Source organism: Danio rerio, chromosome 3 (assembly GCF_052040795.2).
Source record: "Danio rerio strain M-AB ecotype USA chromosome 3, GRCz13ab, whole genome shotgun sequence".
Lineage (NCBI taxonomy): Eukaryota > Metazoa > Chordata > Actinopteri > Cypriniformes > Danionidae > Danio > Danio rerio.
Genome location: NC_141023.1, coordinates 28,416,096 through 28,434,541, shown reverse-complemented (window position 1 = coordinate 28,434,541; position 18,446 = coordinate 28,416,096). Strand labels below are relative to the sequence as shown.

At 37.2% G+C, this 18,446-nt stretch overlaps 1 protein-coding gene across 3 annotated transcripts in view; it reads right to left on the bottom strand.

Annotated features, from left to right (window-relative positions):
- cacna1ia (calcium voltage-gated channel subunit alpha1 Ia) overlaps nucleotides 1-14,089 on the bottom strand; it is a 413,765-nt gene extending 399,676 nt beyond the window's left edge. For all 3 annotated transcript variants that reach the window (XM_087244595.1, XM_087244597.1, XM_087244598.1), the window contains exon 1: nucleotides 13,885-14,089. The gene's annotated coding sequence lies outside the window, so the exon portion shown is untranslated. The remainder of the gene's footprint in view (nucleotides 1-13,884) is intronic.
- Between the last annotated feature and the right edge of the window lie 4,357 nt (nucleotides 14,090-18,446).

The following is an 18,446-nucleotide window of genomic DNA, read 5'->3' as shown; positions in this document are numbered from 1 at the left end:
TTATGATCTGAAAGGTTAATGTGTAACATATATGCAAAAAAAAATGTATGCAATAAGTATTTTTTTAACACCACTGTACAGAGCTGTGCATACGTGCATGGTATTTTAAATCAAAGTGAGAAAACTTTTTATTGTTAAGTTTTTCTTTTAAGTCAACACCTCTGCTTTCAATCTAATCAAAGCTTTACTCTAATCGAACTCAAACGTGTGTTTACATACAGATTGTGAAAATGCATCTGACCCACAAATCCATTTAGAAACTGACTATTTTGGTGCATGTTGTTTGTCAAGGTGTTCGAGTAGTCTCTTAACAGGTTCAGCTAATGAGAATAATTACATAACACTGATCACATCTTAATGAGACAGATCAGTCAGGTAAGGTTTTTCCGAGCAAACTATGCCATGCTTCAAACAACTGCTCCAACTGATGAATTCGATCTCACCTGTATCATCACTTCCAGCTGTCACTCAAGACAAGCACACAAATAAGTAGATAAACACATATGTGAGTGCAGGAGGGGAGGGGGTGAGGACAGGGCCGAGCAGGAGAAGAGAAACGCAGAGGGAAAAGAGAGGTCTCGAGACAGGGCTAAAAATATCTGGGCGCTGAACTCAATGCTTTCACGCTTTCATGAAGCACGCACACACACACACAAAGGCAGACAGAGACCCGAATAACCAAACAGTTGCCTGGTCTGTAAACTTGTGTCTAAAGAATGCATAAAGCAAGGTGGCTTGCAAACATTTCCCATCTCACTGATGTATCAACAAACAAACGCAATCACACAATCTCTGTACTGGTATGCACAACTGAATTTACCATCATGATTATTTGGCAACAAGTGAAGCAAAGAAAAGAGATAGATTTGAGCATCTTAAAACAAAAGCAAGGCAACATGACAAATGTTAATGCTGCCTTGAAAGGTTGAATCGAATGTATAAATTTGATATGTTTATACAACAGTTCTTTCTGGTTTTTGAATAAAAAAATATTTGCAATGACAACACTCTTATCCGCTTGTTAAGTGTGACGTCACGCGGAGCGGCTTCCGGGTCCAAGCGCTCAATTCAACTGAATGGGGAGATTCATGAAATGGTAATAATTAACGTTTACAAAGCGATTTAATACTTTCGAAAGTCACGATCGCAGCATATATGTCCATGCCTAATATCCGATGGCCAGAATGTCATTCATTGTTTTATAAATTGTTAAAATTTTGGTATTTGTTATGCAGCAAGCACAGATATTGTTGTGTACACTATGACTTTATGTAAAATTAATTTTAATGTGTGATAGGAATAAAACGCGATCATAAACGAATGATTTCTAAACTCAAATGAATGGCGACTTGGACCCGGAAACAGTATACATACGTCACAAACACGTCACCACTTAACAAGCGGATAGCCTCTTCACCCTTGTGTATTACTCCGCCCACATAGAGTGCCAAGCAGAGGAATAAACTCACTACAGGTTGACAAATATTGCAGCTGCTGGACAACATCAAGTTCTTTTGAGGATTTTTTAGGTGAGAATGTAGTTGTTTAGTTTGCAACTTTGCATTTTATTTATAAGTATAGTGCCTATTTTAAAATACGTTTGCATAATTTCGGAGATTTAGCGTGTTGGTTGCCATCAGCCTATTATATTGAGCAGAGCAAATAAATTGACAGTTGACATTCCACCACAAGATGGCGACAGTGTATGAAATATATAATGAAATAACCAGTAAATTCATTCTGGCAATTTCCTGAAAAGAGAAGTTGTAACATTAGTGGTGAATTGCCGGAATGCTGCTCTCTGTGAACGCAGATGGAAAATTGCATGTTCAAGTCTAATCCCGCTGACGTGAGACATCTACTCTAGCCAATCAAAACATTTAGATGCATTTACTGTACATCCGTGCTGTTTAAGAAAACAAAAGCCCTTGAACTATTTTTCCAGACACATTCTGCTGCTAGATGTTAGTGAAATAGCATTTCTATGTTTCTTCTTAATGCAAACTGTGTAAAAAACTATTCATAAAATGATTATGATAAACCACTGTTTGTTTACCTTCAAGCTCTGCTTTAGTTGCTTGATGCGTGTGGACGTGAAGCAATGGTATGGTGAGCAACAACACATACATATTATGTAAATCTCGATATGCGAAAGTGTTCCTCCACATGTTTACATCGAAGTTTTTCATAATACTTATCCATCAGCAGAATTTGTAATGTAGTAAAACGTGTAAACCAGCGGTCTCAAACTCGCGGCCCGCGGGCCATTTGCGGCCCTCAGTGCAATATTTTGTGGCCCGCGCCGACCGCTGTACACTGACAGAATCAGCGGAGCGGGAAGAGAGAGCGCTCTCCGCTCCGCTGATTCTATCCGTACACAGCGGTCACTGGCATTCCCCGCCCGCCGTGTTGTCGCGCGCGTTCTCATCAGCGGTGTTATCGCGCGCCTACTGAAGGGCGGGATCGAGGGTGTGTCGCGTCGCGGGGGCACTTTCTATGCAAGACTAAAAAGGGCATGTGCTCTGCAAAGGTTGAGCCCTATGTGTACACGTGCCTGCCCTGCATCTTATTTATCATAGGTAGATACAGACTGGTACAAACTGACGTGACTGGAGTGGGGTGGGGGTGTTTTATTTATACATATATACACCTTTTTTTTAGGTGAGGGAATGTAAGTTTTGAGTGAGTTCCCCTACTTTTTTCCCTAGGACTTCAATAAGTCAAAGTACAGGTCTAGACTTAATGATGATCATCTTCAAGCCATACTGAGGGTCTCAACTGCTTCCGCTCTAAAGCCAAATGTGGTTCAGATTTGTGAGAAGAAGCGCTGTCAAGTCTCTGGTAGCAAGAAATAGGCAAAAGATGCCATGTTCAGAAGAACTGTTCATAATCTTCACTCAATGTTCTATTAATGTTCAGGACACTTCATGTTCAGAAGAAATAATTAAAACTGTTAATAATGACATTTGAGGACTTTTTTTTGTGAAATCCCTTATGCGGCCCAGCCTCACCCAGACTTTGCCTCCTGCGGCCCCCAGGTAAATTGAGTTTGAGACCCCTGGTGTAAACATTTAGCTGCGGTTCGTGCTTCTGCCTTTGGATGTCTCTGGGAAAAAGCACCTGCATGAATGCTAAAAGCTTTAAATAAAAGTGAAACCATGAACTAACCATCGTCGGCCGGCCCCACCCCTTATAGTTTGCAAATACAAGTGCATCCATTTAGAGGTCATTTCTGGTTAATGACGCCAAAATTTAACGGTATTTTGGGATGAATGTATGAATGGTCTTTTCCGGAAAAATTATATAATGTCCTTGCCTGTGTGAACAGAAATTTTCTAGATATTTACTGGTATCACTGTGTGGAAGGAGCTTAAGTCGATCTCTCTCTTTTGTATATTGTGTTGCTGTATTTATACCATAGTAAACTAGTGTTTGCTTTGCTCTGGCTTTACAAAATCCCGATTGCAACAATACTGGGAAATCTCTGTAGAATGATGGCATTTCATGCCGTTCAGCCTTATAATCTTAAAATGGGAGCAAAATGCCCTATTTTTTCATCACAATAGATATCATGCTAGAGAATCATTCAAATACTAGCTCTAAAGTGACATTTGTGAATTAGTAACGGTTGCTGCTGTTCTGATGGTCAGCAGCAGATGTGAATAGCGGAAGTAGTTTATCGTACAAAAACATTTTTGAGACTCTGTGTTTGATTTTCTTTTTTATAGACACGATTATGCCGTTGAACTGTTGTATAAACGCAATATCACATGAGTAGATATGGCTGTATATCAGTACTGCTGGGGCACTAAGGCACTCAGCCTGCAGCCTCGACCCTGCAGTGCCGATGTGTCCTAACTAAGAATCAACATATCTGTCGTTAACAACTATGTGGAGTGTGATTTTAGACTACAGTACAGTTGGTGATCAGTAGAAGTCCCATTGCACATCAAAACAGATTTACTTAAACATGTCTTTTTATTGCTTTTTGCTTTGTACTGCACGTTGTCTGGTTGGGACACACTGTTAAGGTGTGATCACTTTTAAAAGCTGGCCACTAAAATCCAGTTTCAAAAAAATCCATGAGTGTGAACGTTTTTCCCAAAGCAAACAATACTACAAGTTAAAGCTGAGGATTATCCACACTGACCCCAGAAAGCTGGCTGCTTTGACAGTCAATTTTATGTGAGCTACACCAATGACAGCAGAAAACTGACCTTTTTTTGCCCTCAACCCAAGTCTGAATCTAAAAAAACAAAAGGTAAGCAAAACTTCTTGTTTTAACTAATTATCTAAAGCATGTTTTTCTAGGCCAAGCATATTTCCACAAGCAAAAGACGACGAAAGGTACAAACAGCAGGGAGGAGAAGGGCAACGAGTGGGTGAGGCACAGGAAAGATATTCATGGTAAAAGAGGGAAAGCAAGAAAACAGTGACACGGAGGCAGTGACCTGGTCGCCATGGTATCCAAATCTCTACATTTCTCCAGGGAGATGACCTATGACCCCTGTGAGCTGATTACCATGAACACACCTGAGTCTCACAAAAACAAACAAGAACGTTTCCTCCACGCATATACACACACCATCTGTCTGTCTCCATCACGCTGTCTCACATGCAGTGCTTCCCAAACAGACTTTACTTGGGCGGGCCGCCCAGGAATATTAACAACCGGCCAAGTATATTTAGTGACATTTTAAAAATATATATATTATTATTTTCGTTTTACATTTTTTTTATTGTATCTGCCCAATATAAACAAACATCCGCGAAGGATTACGTAGTGGAAAATCTTCTCGTTTCGTACTGCTCATTTTGAGCGCGCGACCTGTCAAAACTCCCACAGTCTCAGCAGAGACCAACAGAGATGTGTTTACATGTCTGTACTGCCCTTCAATAATGCAACTAAAATCGGCATACTCCACATGACTTAATTCGATTTCTGTTTGGTTTTGATTATGACCTTAATCAGAATCATCTTAATTAATATCTTAATTATATATATATATATATATATATATATATATATATATATATATATATATATATATATAAGTCTTTTTTTTTCACACGACACTTGTACACGACACAACATTACTTATACACTTATACATAGATTTTTTATATTCAACAAACCCTAACACTGCCTAAAGAAAAAGTAATAAAAAATAAATAATATTAATTAAAAAATATATATATTAATAATAATAATAATAATAATAATAATAATAATAATCGGAAAAAAACTGCAACATTTTAGAATCCTAATTAGAGTATTGTCTTAATTGTATTAAAATCAGATCATTGGTGTCCATGTAAATGTACTCATTGTCTGTTTTTCTCCTTTTTTTAGTCATTTATTTATCATTTGCTGTATATTTATAAAGCAACCTGAACTTGAATGTGAGATAGAAGAAAACAGATTTTACTTAATATTTGGTGCACATGGCTCTGGAATAGCATAAAAATATTTTCTTTTCTTTTTCAAGTCTTTTTAAAACTTTTTTTTAAACTAGCCCATTGAAAACAAACAATTTATAACAGTTTCTTAATAAAAAAATATTTGTACTTTGAATAATCCAATTATGTTTTGTTTGTCACACAGTTAACTATTTATGTGCTGTGGGTAAAGGTGTGTTTCAATCTGGCTACCACCGCAATTTCAAACATAAGGGGAGCACTGACATGAGTAATCATACATATACACAGCACAAGGCAACATACATCAGTCTCCCTGTTATGAAAAAAGATGGCCGGAACAGAATTTCAAGTTGAAGAACCAATAAAAATGGTTTATAGCAACACCATTTAAAAAGCCACACGATGACTGCACATTTTCTGGTCCTTTCAGCAAGGTCATGTCAGGCAAAATATCAGACCTACATCTCAGAATAAATTGTTAATGCAGTTCAATATTCGACCAAGATATACTGTCTAGATCAGGGTTCCTGCAAGCACACCAAGACCTACAAATTGTGGATGTTTCCCCAATCTGACCCATTCATTTCAAGTTCTGGAGTCTCTTCTTATGTTCTTATGAGTTGATTCAGGCATGTTTGATTAGAAAGAGGCTGACAATTTGTATTGTTGGTTTACCTTCAGGAACAGGGTTGGGAAATACCACTCTAGATCATATAGGCGTATGCATGTCAGAATTTCACTTAAAGTGTCTTTTTGTCATTTGTTAGCCGCAATCCAAGGACTTTCACCAAGTTGCATTATCTTAAATCAGATTATATGATCATTTTGTGATACTGCGGTAAATTACAGTCACCGAGGTCCAGTGACATGAGTGTAAAAGGATCTGATAAGACCGAGTCAAGTGCAGCGGGATGTGCAAGACGGATTGCGATAGAAAGTCCAAGAATGCAGACGAAGCAAAAAAAAAAAAAGACACTGAAAAATGAAAGCTCGATCTGGAAAAGGTGGAAAAGCAAGGAGATTCTGTGGCATGCAAAAAGGTTGATGATAATACGAGGAGAAAGGAGGGAACCAGAAAGGCCAGCAGCTCTTAATCACTGTAGACACAACCCCCCCATATCACTGAAACAAGCAGCTCTTCTTATCTGCCAGCAAAGCAGCACATCCACATCCATAGGAGCCTTGGGCAGCACCACCCAGGAAAAAGAATCCCACCACTGCAGCCAGTGTCTGGAGGCTACAACCACCACGGTCAGTTCGAGCTCACTTCTTTCTGCCTCCCAGCTTTGCACTGAATAAATGGAGTCAATTACAGGCTTTTGATCAGAGCCAAGGGCAACAAGACTCTCCAGCTCTGCAAGCGCAGCAACACTGGACAGGCGTCTGGATGATGCCTCTACTCTGTGAATCCAGGCTTCGATCCTAAACAACTTTCCAAAATTAAAGAAAAATTTCCTCCACTGCCAAAGTTCCAGAATTAGTCAGTTTTATAGATAAACCACACCTGTCAACATTCCCATTTTTCCTAGGAGTCTCCCGTATTTCAGAGCCATCTCCCACCACCCCCCCATTTTGTTATTTCACTCAGAAAATTTCTGTAATTAACCTGAAAGTTTCAGGCTCCATGTTGAATTCAGCAAATAAGTTTGGCCAATATTTATTTTTCATGAGTTCAACAGTGAGCTACACCCCAAAATGTGCAATCTATCTGAGACATGATCTATATAGGATGTTGCCTTACAGTACGTTTTTTTATTTAACAAAATTAAAATTATTCACAAGTATCGGATTCTAAACCTTGGACTTTATTCTTGGCACAGAAAACTGTGTTTTACACAGCGGATGCCCTTTCCAGCTGCAGCCCATCACTGGGAAACACCCATACACTCTTACATTCACACGCACACACTACGGACAATTTAGCTTACCCAATTCACCTATAGCACATGCCTTTGGACTGTAAGAAAACCAGAGCACCCGGTGGAAACCCACACCAACACAGGGAGAGCATGCAAACTCTAAACAGAAATCTTAACTGACCCAGCAGAGGCTTGAACCAGCAACCCTCTTACTGTGTGGCGACAGCGCTAACCACTCCGCCACCGCACCGCCCTCATTATTATTATTATTATTATTATTATTATTATTTAATTTTTGTGGCCAATTTCTGTCTTATGAGGAAATATATAATAAAATATTTAATAAAAATAATTTAAAAAATGAAAACAAAGGGACCAGTTTAGACCAGTTTGAACAGATTCCTGTAAAATTTGTGTTTTTTATGATAGATGATCAAAACAATTTGTACTGAAGTGCTGCATGCACCGACATTTCATATTTCTTCATTAAAAAATTTTAAATTTTAAAGAATAATCTCATAAAATTATTTATAATACAGTAATATAAAAGTTCCAGTTTTAATAATTATTTGTAAATAAATACTACAGCAGCAATATTAAATGGTAAGCAATTTGACAAAATTGCAGGAAATATTTTCATGGATCAAAAAGCATGCAAATTGTCAGTTGACAAGCTTCCAAGCACAAGCACAAATTAGTAGATCAATTTACACAAATGCAATAATTAGGCCTCCTAATTAAACACAAAATGACAGGTATGATTACAAAAAGGTCCACTTTTTGAGAAAAAGAATGACCCCTTTCTATTTCCAGTAATGGGTTGCGGCTAACACTGCATAAAAACATATGCCAGAGTAGCTGACGGTTCATTTCCAAGGTGGCGACCCCTGATAAATCAGAGACTAAGCCAAAGAAAAATAAATGAATTAACCACCTCTTTCACCAGGTTGGACTTCCTTAGTAATTTTTTTTCGTCCTTTGTGTTCAACAGAAAAATGAATTAAAATGTTCATTTTTGGGTGAACTATATTTTTAAAGATATCAATACTTCTGAGAAAAGCATTTTAGATAATAACAGTATGGCAAAAACAAGTCCTCGAATAAACACATAATATGCCATAATAAAGTCAAACTCTTCTCCGTCAGACTTGGGTGAGAAGGTCTGTGTAGGACTCAGACCTCCGAGCTCCAGTGAGGTTGGAACACACAGTCATCCATCTCACTTAGTCTCACCCCTGCACCCATTCACCGACGTAACGGATGGGTCCCATTATCGCCATACTCTCTCACTGCCACTAAACACATTTCTCTACGCTGGTTACTTATTCCATTTGTTTTTCCTGTCGGGACTCTGACGCTGTCACTCTATCCATTTAAATGGATAATGCATAAGCAGTCTTTTTGTGTAGCTGTGGGAGAGTAAAAGAGGCAGGTGAGAAGAAAATAACAGAAAATAACAGTCATCGTTTGGAGCTTTGAAATGATTCCCACAAAAAAAAAAAAAAACATTGTGATAATGAGATGCAGATAGACAGCAGATACTATGCTCAGTTGTGCTCTTGCACACAGAACAGACCTTTATGATAGGTAAACACAATTTATGATAGAAGTTCATTGTGTTTAATGGATTCCACGTGACAAAAATAGTGAACTTTGACAATTGAAAAACAGGATCTAGGACAATGGTTGTAAGACTTATCATCACAGGCTCAATATAATGATGTACTGCTTGATATGCATGAGAAATATGCATTGTTTGGAAATATTACACAATTGCACACATATGCAGTAAATGACTAGAAACAATGATATGGAAAGAACACTGATGCAAATGTAAGATGTGTTTACGATAAACACAACTTACACTGAATTCAGAGCAAAAATGAAAACAAGAGACGAGAATGTGGATACTTTGTAATCGCATGCTGAATTACTGAATATGTTTGTCTATAGTCATCTTTCATCAAAATCTGTCAATTTGCTTTTATTCTGGATTTCTTCTCTTACGCAAGTCTCCATTAAATCAAAAATGAAACCTTTTTAGGTGTTAGTATAAGTATGCTACATAATAATCTTAATCTGTAATTTCTTAAGGTTATATATAGTAGAAGTCAGAACTAATAGCCCACTTTTGATTTTTTTTCTCTTTTAAATATTTCCCAAAAAATGTTTAACAGAACAAGAAAATGTTCACAGTATGTCTGATAATATTTTTTTTCTGGAGAAAGTCTTATTTGTTTCATTTCGGATAGAATAAAAGCAGTTTTGTTTTTTGTTTTTTTTTAACTATTTTAACGTTGGATCATAAGCATTTAACAACTTGCTTAACAACGGTCAAAAAGCAAGCGGGATAATGTTTACATTTGTTTATTTGCTTTAAATGCTCATGTTGTTCTGTGCATGCCCTTTAGTTTTGTTTGATACATTCAAAAAGAGCGTTTTTTTTTTGAGCAGGTAAAATTAAAGGTACAGTACATATATCTGACTCCTTGTATCAAAGAACAAAATTGCATTTACAGGGCTCAACAATAAGGACTACCCGAGGGTCCAGGGCCAGTGTGCGAGGCGCTTGGGACAGTTGACAGGATTGTTACTGGCCCGATCTGTGCTGCCTTGTCACAAAAGTTCAATTTGCCTGCGACTATTTGTCAATTGCGTATGAATACAGTCCTAGAATCGAGTTACCGTTTGTGTTTTTAAGCTTTTAAATGCTACCTTCTCTGTGATGTCATAAACACCATATTGCTTTTCGGTTGCTCTTATCTGATTTCATGTTGTGAGCATGTCGTGTTTTGTAACCTGGTAAAAACCAGCACAGTGATGGCAACATCAAATTTACGTTGGTACAGCGCAATGATTTGCTCATTATACATTCATTAACATTTTAAAAATATTTAAAGTCTAGATTCAAACACATTTTTGACACAATATTTAAAACATTAGCTTTTATTATTATTATTGTTATTATTATTTTATTTTTTTTTTTTGTGAATATATTGGCAGGGCAAGTAAAAATCTGAACCGCTGGCCCAATCGTGCCAGTATAAAAAATCTTTAGCGTTGAACCCTGATTTATAAATTATACATTTTAATATACAAATTATTGTTGTCAAGTAAATATCAAATTATTTATGGAACGCTTCACCAATGCACAGTGATGCACCGATATATCAAATTAAACCGAATCAATCGTAACCGAACCGCATGACCAGAACAGGTTCACACCCCGAATACTGACACCAACACCTCCAATAGAGATTAGAGATGTCAGCTAAAAATAAAAAATAAAAAATCTGCCAAATGTTGCAAGAATTGTTTTGTTTTTTTGTACTGATTTTTTGTACTTTCAATATAAGTTGTTAATGCTTCCAGATTCAAAAAAGTTACCCCAACAATGACTGAAGCCACAAAAAATAGAGGGCGCATTAAATGGCATAACATACTTTCGGCGGATAAATTTTCAAACTGCAAAAAATGCTTTTCTTACTTAGATTTTTTGTCTTGTTACTTGTGCAAATATCTAAAAGTTCTTAAATCAAGAAGCATTTTCTAAACAAGCAAAACACTGTCTTGTTTTAAGAAATAATATGCCAAAATGAAGCGAGTATTTCCTTAAATCAAGTTTAATAATCTGACAATGGGGTAAGCAAAATAATCTTATTACAAATCGAAAAACAAGATTATTTTGCTTACCCCATTGGGTAATTGAAAAGGTAGACTACAAATAATTAATTTGTTATGAATGAATGAATGAATTATTCATAAATAATTAATTCACCGCCACCTACGACGACGATGCCATCGTCCATCCCGATGTTTTACATTACACATCGAATGATGAAAAATTGGTCGACATCACCCAACCTTAATTGGCATCAATTTAATCGCGATTTGATATAATATAGTTCATCAGTCCAGCCCTATCCCCGTGTGTTGTGCGATAAGTTGATATATATTTATTATTGTGACAGGCCTAGTTGTATCATCACAAATGGAAACTATTTCTAACCATACTAGCATTAGTTTAAGTCAGACACACTTCTAGTTTTTAATGACAATATTGTTTGTCAGAGTGAATAAAATTAATTCATATCTGTTTTGCGAAGTTATTATTAATATTTAAGTGCTGTTGAGGAAAAATATTCCTATGAAGATCTACAGCAAATTTGACTAAGCTTCTCTTTTCCACCAAAATATTTCAGCAATTTTTATGGGAATTAAAAAAAGTTTCATAATTTCGGCAATAAATAAAAACATCTAATAAGAGAAATTATAATACTAAGCACTAAGGCCATCCCATTCATTAAGCTGGCTACCATCAGATTCATTGTTGAAGTTAAAAGAGCGTAAAATGAAGAAATGATTGTACTGATTGCCCCATTAACTTGATTTTCTGCTACTTAATTATAGCAATTAGTGTAATCTTATATGTGCTTTGATTAAATGGTCAGAATGATATAGCTTATTTTACAATGACATACACTTGGAAAATAATCAAATAAAGCATTACTTAGTTCCACAACATTCACTCTTCAAGCGTTGCTCATCAAAGTATCTCCTTCACGGGAGTGAGTACTATTTCATTTAAGCGATAGCAGAGTCGGGCAGCTAATCACTTGTCTTGCCCCTCATCTGTACTGCTGTGCCTGGCAATGCAGACGATGATTTAGGGTAAATGCCACCGTCTGACCTCTGTGAATGTTAAAACATGCTAATAACCACTGCACATCTCTGCGCACATGCCCAGTACAGACCGTCTTTCCCGATTATGCATGTCCACTCTCAAATCTCAGAATGTCAGCTCTCCATGGAAACCAGACCCCTGAAAAGCACCCAGTCAATGACAGAAGACATTCCATGGCAATGAATTAACATCCAGCAGAACAACAAAGCGATCAAAGGAAACCGAAAAAAACGAGTCTCGGTATTTGTACATTGACCATTATGACATCATAACAGTGTTATTTATTTGGATGCGAAAATGGAAGCTATAATTTCGACTGTGGAAAGAAATGCACATCCCTAATTTAATAATAAAGAATCATTATAGTACTCACAGTCAGGGGTGATTTGGGGGCCCAAAGCAATTCCAGACATGGGGCCAAAAAGTTCTAAAATGCACCTTTTGTACTTTATTTTTAATTGATTTATTTTGCTGGTTTATTCTTATGTCATTCAGTCTCCTTTTGTACATTTTGTCTTGATCAGTGCTTAATTTGTAAATTGCGAGGTCAAGGAACAGATCAGCGTAACGGATCTGGCATGTTACCAGAGGAGAGAGAGGTGTCACAGACGAGAGTGAAGACCTGGAGGGGTGTCGCGGATGACAGTGATGAGGGGGGCGGGGCGGGGTGTGTGTGTGTGAGGAGGGGAACTGGTAAAATATGGTGCTGAATAAGATTTCAGAGGTGCCGGATATTAATCTGGCTTGTTTCAGCACAATTTAAGCCATGGTTTTGATAAATATTAAAATTACAACAATGATTTGTTTTCTTTTTTTTACAGCTAAAAATAATATAAAAACCATTTCGTTTTTAAAATTAAAGCTGCTTCCCAAATCGCATACTTATGCACTATTCTGCACCATTTTGTAGTATAAATAGGGCAAGTAGTGCGTTCACACTGAAAATTCTAAAAATAATTAGTGCACTTTAATTACCCGGATGATTCACTCATTCAGCCGGTAAAATGAAGTAAAGTGTGTAATGATAGACAATTCACCATTCAACGAACGCAGGTGTGCTCACGTAGCAGAAAGGGCGGAGTTATCAAGCGCACATGTTGGACTACTTTATTTTGGAAGGTGAATGCAAATTTTTCTTATGAGAGTGATCAAAGCGCCTCCCGTTGGAGAATCCGGTTATACTCATGGCAGGTATTATTTGGTAGTTAGGTCATTTATTTAACTGATTTGGAAACCGTCAAACGTCATGAGGGAAAAAGCTTGAATTTCCGCTTAGTAAAAAAGCTTTAGTGCTCCATTTGGGACGACACTCTATACATATACTATGCTGTTGAGTGTGTAAGTGCACAAGTACATAGTGCGAGGAAATAGTATCAAAGCTTGCAAACTCTTCGGTTACACTCAAAAGCATATACTTTTCCTTTATAAAAAGTGCATACTTTTAGTTTGTAGTAAAAGTAAGTGAATTGGGACACAGCAAATGATTTGAGCTATTCAAATGAAATAAAATAAAAAAGTATCTTTGGTTGGATTCCACCTGACAATGTCCCTATGCAGTATTCACAACTTCATAACAGGAGTAACGTTACAGTTACAAGGAAACATGTCATGTCACATTTCCAAACTGCAGTTATGTAAAAAAAAAAAAAAAAAAAAAAAACTCTGAAGTTTGATAGAATAATACACTTCTGGGAATATATTAAAAATACCTTTAGGCTTATTATAAAAGATTAATTATTTTAAAATCTATGTTAAAATTTATGATAAAAGCATGTTTAAGTTTATGTCATTAAAAGTATATTAAATGTCTTTTATCATCTGTAATTAATCATCCTCTTTGCATTTCAAAGGTCTTGTACTTTATAACACCAAACATATAGGCCTACATATAAAGTTACAATTCAGTTTGTAGTTACTTACCTTAGTCACAGTCTTCAGCATCGCTTAACGTTAGCTCCATATTCCACTTGTATTCGCTCCATTTATTCTTTTATTCTCAATCACCTCCCTTGGTCCCCAAGTCATGAATCAGCAAATCATCGTGTACATGGATTCCTAGACTGGTAAATTACCCTGCACTAGTATCCTGACTGGGACTAGTCCAAAACATATGACGTGTCGCTGCAAATCATTCGGTTCACCTGACTTACGTTTTCACGCTTTAGAACTTCCGTTAATGTTAAAGGAACATACTGCGCATGAAACCGCATAATTAGGTTTACCAAATAAAATAATATTTACTTTAATCAGGCCTCAAGACTGTAGACTGCTAAAGTTATAACAAACTACATTTAATGTATTCTCTGATTGTAATTATAAGTCGCTCCTGTCTAGACGGGCTGCATTTACTCTGCATGGTTCAAGTGCAATTCATGTAGAAAGCTCTAAAAGACATTATTATTGATATCATATGCTCGTGCCAGTAATCAACATTTACTAAGATCTACAGTAAAATTCAATGGCTATTAGAGTGTGCCTCAAGAAGCGACCGGAAAGGGGAATCTGAAGGGAATCATTTGTCGCCCTCTGGTGGATGGATAATAGTCATAAACATCCTTCTCCATGAAAGCGAATGTAATTTTAATCCAAGTTTTAGAGGACATAACACTTTCACTAATACCACGCTGTTTTATGATAAGCTTGATTTTACTTATTACCTAATTTGATAAGGCACAGCACTGTGAGGCAGCACACTTGTTAGTAGACATCATAAAATAATATCATAGCTCAGATTTAAGTTTCAATTGTTTAAAACGCGAATCTGTTAGCTGACTGCATATATCTGCTCATTTAATTTTATTGAGAGAAATATTTCTGTATGCAGTTTAAATTAATAAAATTTAAAAAATACAATTTGACTAATGTGCTATCATTCCATCTCATACAAGTCGACACTTTAAAGGCTAAAATCATGGCTATGAACAATTTATCCCCAGGCAAGACTGAATCTATGGTTATAGTATGTCCGTTTTATATAAGAGATCTGTGGAATACTACTATTTTTATCTCCTACAACTCCAAGAGGTGTTGAGATCTGAAATCCATATTTAAAATAATAATAGTTCTTATTTTATCTTTATCAATAGGAAATATTTAGGGCATTGAGTTCTTCCTGTGGAAGAGATAGAAGCCGGTGTTCAATTTCGCTGGTGTGGGAGGATCAATATGGTCTTGAGAATGTTCACATGATCAATGTGGTCTTGAGAATGTTAGAACATTTTTTTTTAATTTATTTACTTTTTTATAACTTCCAAATCCAGGACACACAAATAATTCTAAATATGATCATATCTTTGTTCTTTTTGATGAAAAAAAATAAATCTCAAATAATGTAATGAAATATTTCTAGCATGAAAAACAACATGTATCTTGGAAGTGGATGACATGGTGATATTTTCTTTGTCTCAATTATTAACCTCTGCTCAAACACCAAAAAGATATACAGACTTCTCATTTAAACATTCAACAAATTGCCAGATATTTATATCCAAAGCTACTTACAAATAAAGACTTACCTTTTCAGCAAATACTGACTACAATTAGGGGAGAGTAGGGATGAAAGTAAAGTGATTTTTTCAAAGCACTGACAACATTTGCTTTCCAGGCTATAACAGCACATTCAGTATGCATCCCTTGATGGAGCTGCCAAATATCATGTGATTTCGGCACCGTGTACCGAATTTAGCTCCAAATTTCAGTTTTTAAGTGCAAAAAGTAAATTATAGCGGTTCTTTTCTCCTTATTACAAATTGTGTTTCTGCTTTCATGTATCAATGATCAATCTACAGGTGATTCAGTGCAATAACACATCCTTAAGTTTGAAATTACAGAGTTTTTTCATTGTAAAAGTAAATCAGATTTAAATGGTGAGAGTTCCTGTGGGGACGAAAGTAACACTGTTATTTATGTCACACTGATAATAGCCAAACCTTATTTTTCACATCCACATTAGAGTTTGCCATGTTTGGATTAATATACTTTTTAAAAAATGCATATGGCCAATAATAATAAAAATTAAAGCTGCAAGCAGCGATGATAGGGACCTCGCACCCGGGCTCACCGCCGCCCGGTGACCTTACAATGACAGAGAACAGCGAAAAATAATATTTTAAGCCAATATTTTAAAAAATCTAAGAAAATCACAGATTTATGCCAAACTTCCTCCTGTCAGCAGGTGGCACTATGACTGTGACTCAAGATTGGCATGTAGATGTCTTCCGGAGAGGAATCTTATCAACCATGTGAAATTTCAGGCACATGGGACATTGTGTGGCTGAGTTATAAGCCAAACTACCTTCTGCCAGCAGGTGGCGCTAATAAAGACTCAATATTATTATGTAGATGTGCTCAGGAGAGGACTTTCATCAACCATGTGACATTTTAGGCAGATCTCACATTGTGTGGCCGAGTTATAAGCCAAACTTCCTTCTGCCAGCAGGTGGCGCAATGACTGACTCAATATTGTTATGTAGATGTGTTTAGGAGAGGACTTGTATCAATCATGTGAAGTTTCAGGCAGATCAGACATTGTGTGGTTGAGTTATAAGAACTTCCTGTTCCATGGCGAAGCGTTGAGGTTTGTCATGCCGCCACGGACACGCCCCTCTGTGAAAACTCTAGATCTTCGCAATATATCATCGCTAGAGCTTTCAGATGACACCACCCAAATTTGGTGTTGATACGGGAAAGTTTGTGGAAGGAGTTTGTTACAGTGTCAACATGTCATTTCCTGTGGCCAGCAGGTGGCGCTATGACTGTAACTGGATATCGGCACGTAAACCTGATCAGGTCAGGACTGTTATTAAATGTGTGAATTTTGAGGCAGATCGAATATTGCATGCCTGAGTTATAACGACTTCCTGTTTTGTGGCGAATCATCAAAGTTTGCAAGGCCGCCACGGACACGCCCATCGATAAAAACTCTAAAGCTTCGCAATTTAACATCACCAAGGCTTTAAGATGACAAAACCCAATTTTGGTGTTGATCGGATAAAATCCCTAGGAGGAGTTCGTTAAAATACAACGCCTGAAAATGGCAAAAACGCCACTTTTTCGCCGCAGGAAATTAAAAATATCCGACTTCCTGTTGGGTTTGAGATATGGCTCCAAGAGACTTTTTCGTATGTTTTGCCATGTTTGAGGTGTGTGCCAATTTTTGTGCATGTGCGTGATTCGTGGATCGGGGGCTCGTCCGTTTAATTTTTCTAGGTGGCGCTGTCGAGTCATATTGCCACATCCACTTCAATATTGTTATGGGGATGTGTTCAAGAGATGACGTTTATCAACCATGTGAAGTTTCAGGCAGATCGGACATTGTGTGGTTGAGTTATAAGGACTTCCTGTTCCATGGTGTAGCGTTGAGGTTTGTCATACCGCCACGGACACGCCCTTCTGCGAAAACTCTAGATCTTCACAATATATCATCGCTAGAGCTTTCAGATAACACAACTCAATTTTGGTGCTGATACAATAAAATTTGTGGGAGGAGTTTATAACTCCGTAAATTATGTCATTTCCTGTGGCCAGCAGGTGGCGCTATAACTGTATCTGGATATCGGCATGTAAATGTGTTCAGGTCAGGACGCTTATCAAGCGTGTGAATTTTGAGGCAGATCGGATAATGCATGCCTGAGTTATAACGACTTCCTCTTTTGTGGCGAATCGTCGGAGTTTGCGAGGCCGCCACGGACACGCCCATCGATGACAACTCTAAAGCTTCGCAATTTAACATCGCCAAGGCCTTTAGATGACAAAACCCAATTTTGGTGTCGATCGGATAAAATCCCTAGGAGGAGTTCGTTAAAATACAACGCCTGGAAATGGCAAAAACGCCACTTTTTCGCCGCAGGAAGTTAAAAATATCCGACTTCCTGTTGGGTTTGAGATATGGCTCCAAGAGACTTTTTCGTATGTTTTGGTGTGTTTGAGGTGTGTGCCAATTTTCGTGCATGTGTGTGATTCGTGGATCGGGGGTTCGTCCGTTTAATTTTTCTAGGTGGCGCTGTCGTGTCATTTTGCCACGCCCACTTCCGAAGCCCATAAACGTAAATTTTCGCCACTTCTGAGGCGTGTGCAAAGCTGCGTGAGTTTTCGGGCATGTTTAGCCCCTCAAAACCGCGATTCATTCCGCGGAAGAAGAAGAAGAAGAAGAAGAAGAAACGGAGCAATTCCAATAGGGCCTACGCACCGTTTCGGTGCTCAGTCCCTAAATATATATAAAATGTAGAAATTTTGAACTGTTGGATTGCTTTTCAAACATTTGAACTATATGATGACAACTGATTTCAAAGTTTACCTTGATTTGGAAAAGTCAAGGTCTTAAAACTGCTAAAATCTTCAGTTATACCATTCCTAAAGCAGATGTATGTGTGTTTTGTGTGTGTTTTTTTAGTGCTTTAAAGAAATCTGTGTTTTAAAAAGTAACGAAGAGAGCAGAAGTCAATCATTTATTTGAATTATGCAGCCTGACGGGTTTACTGTTA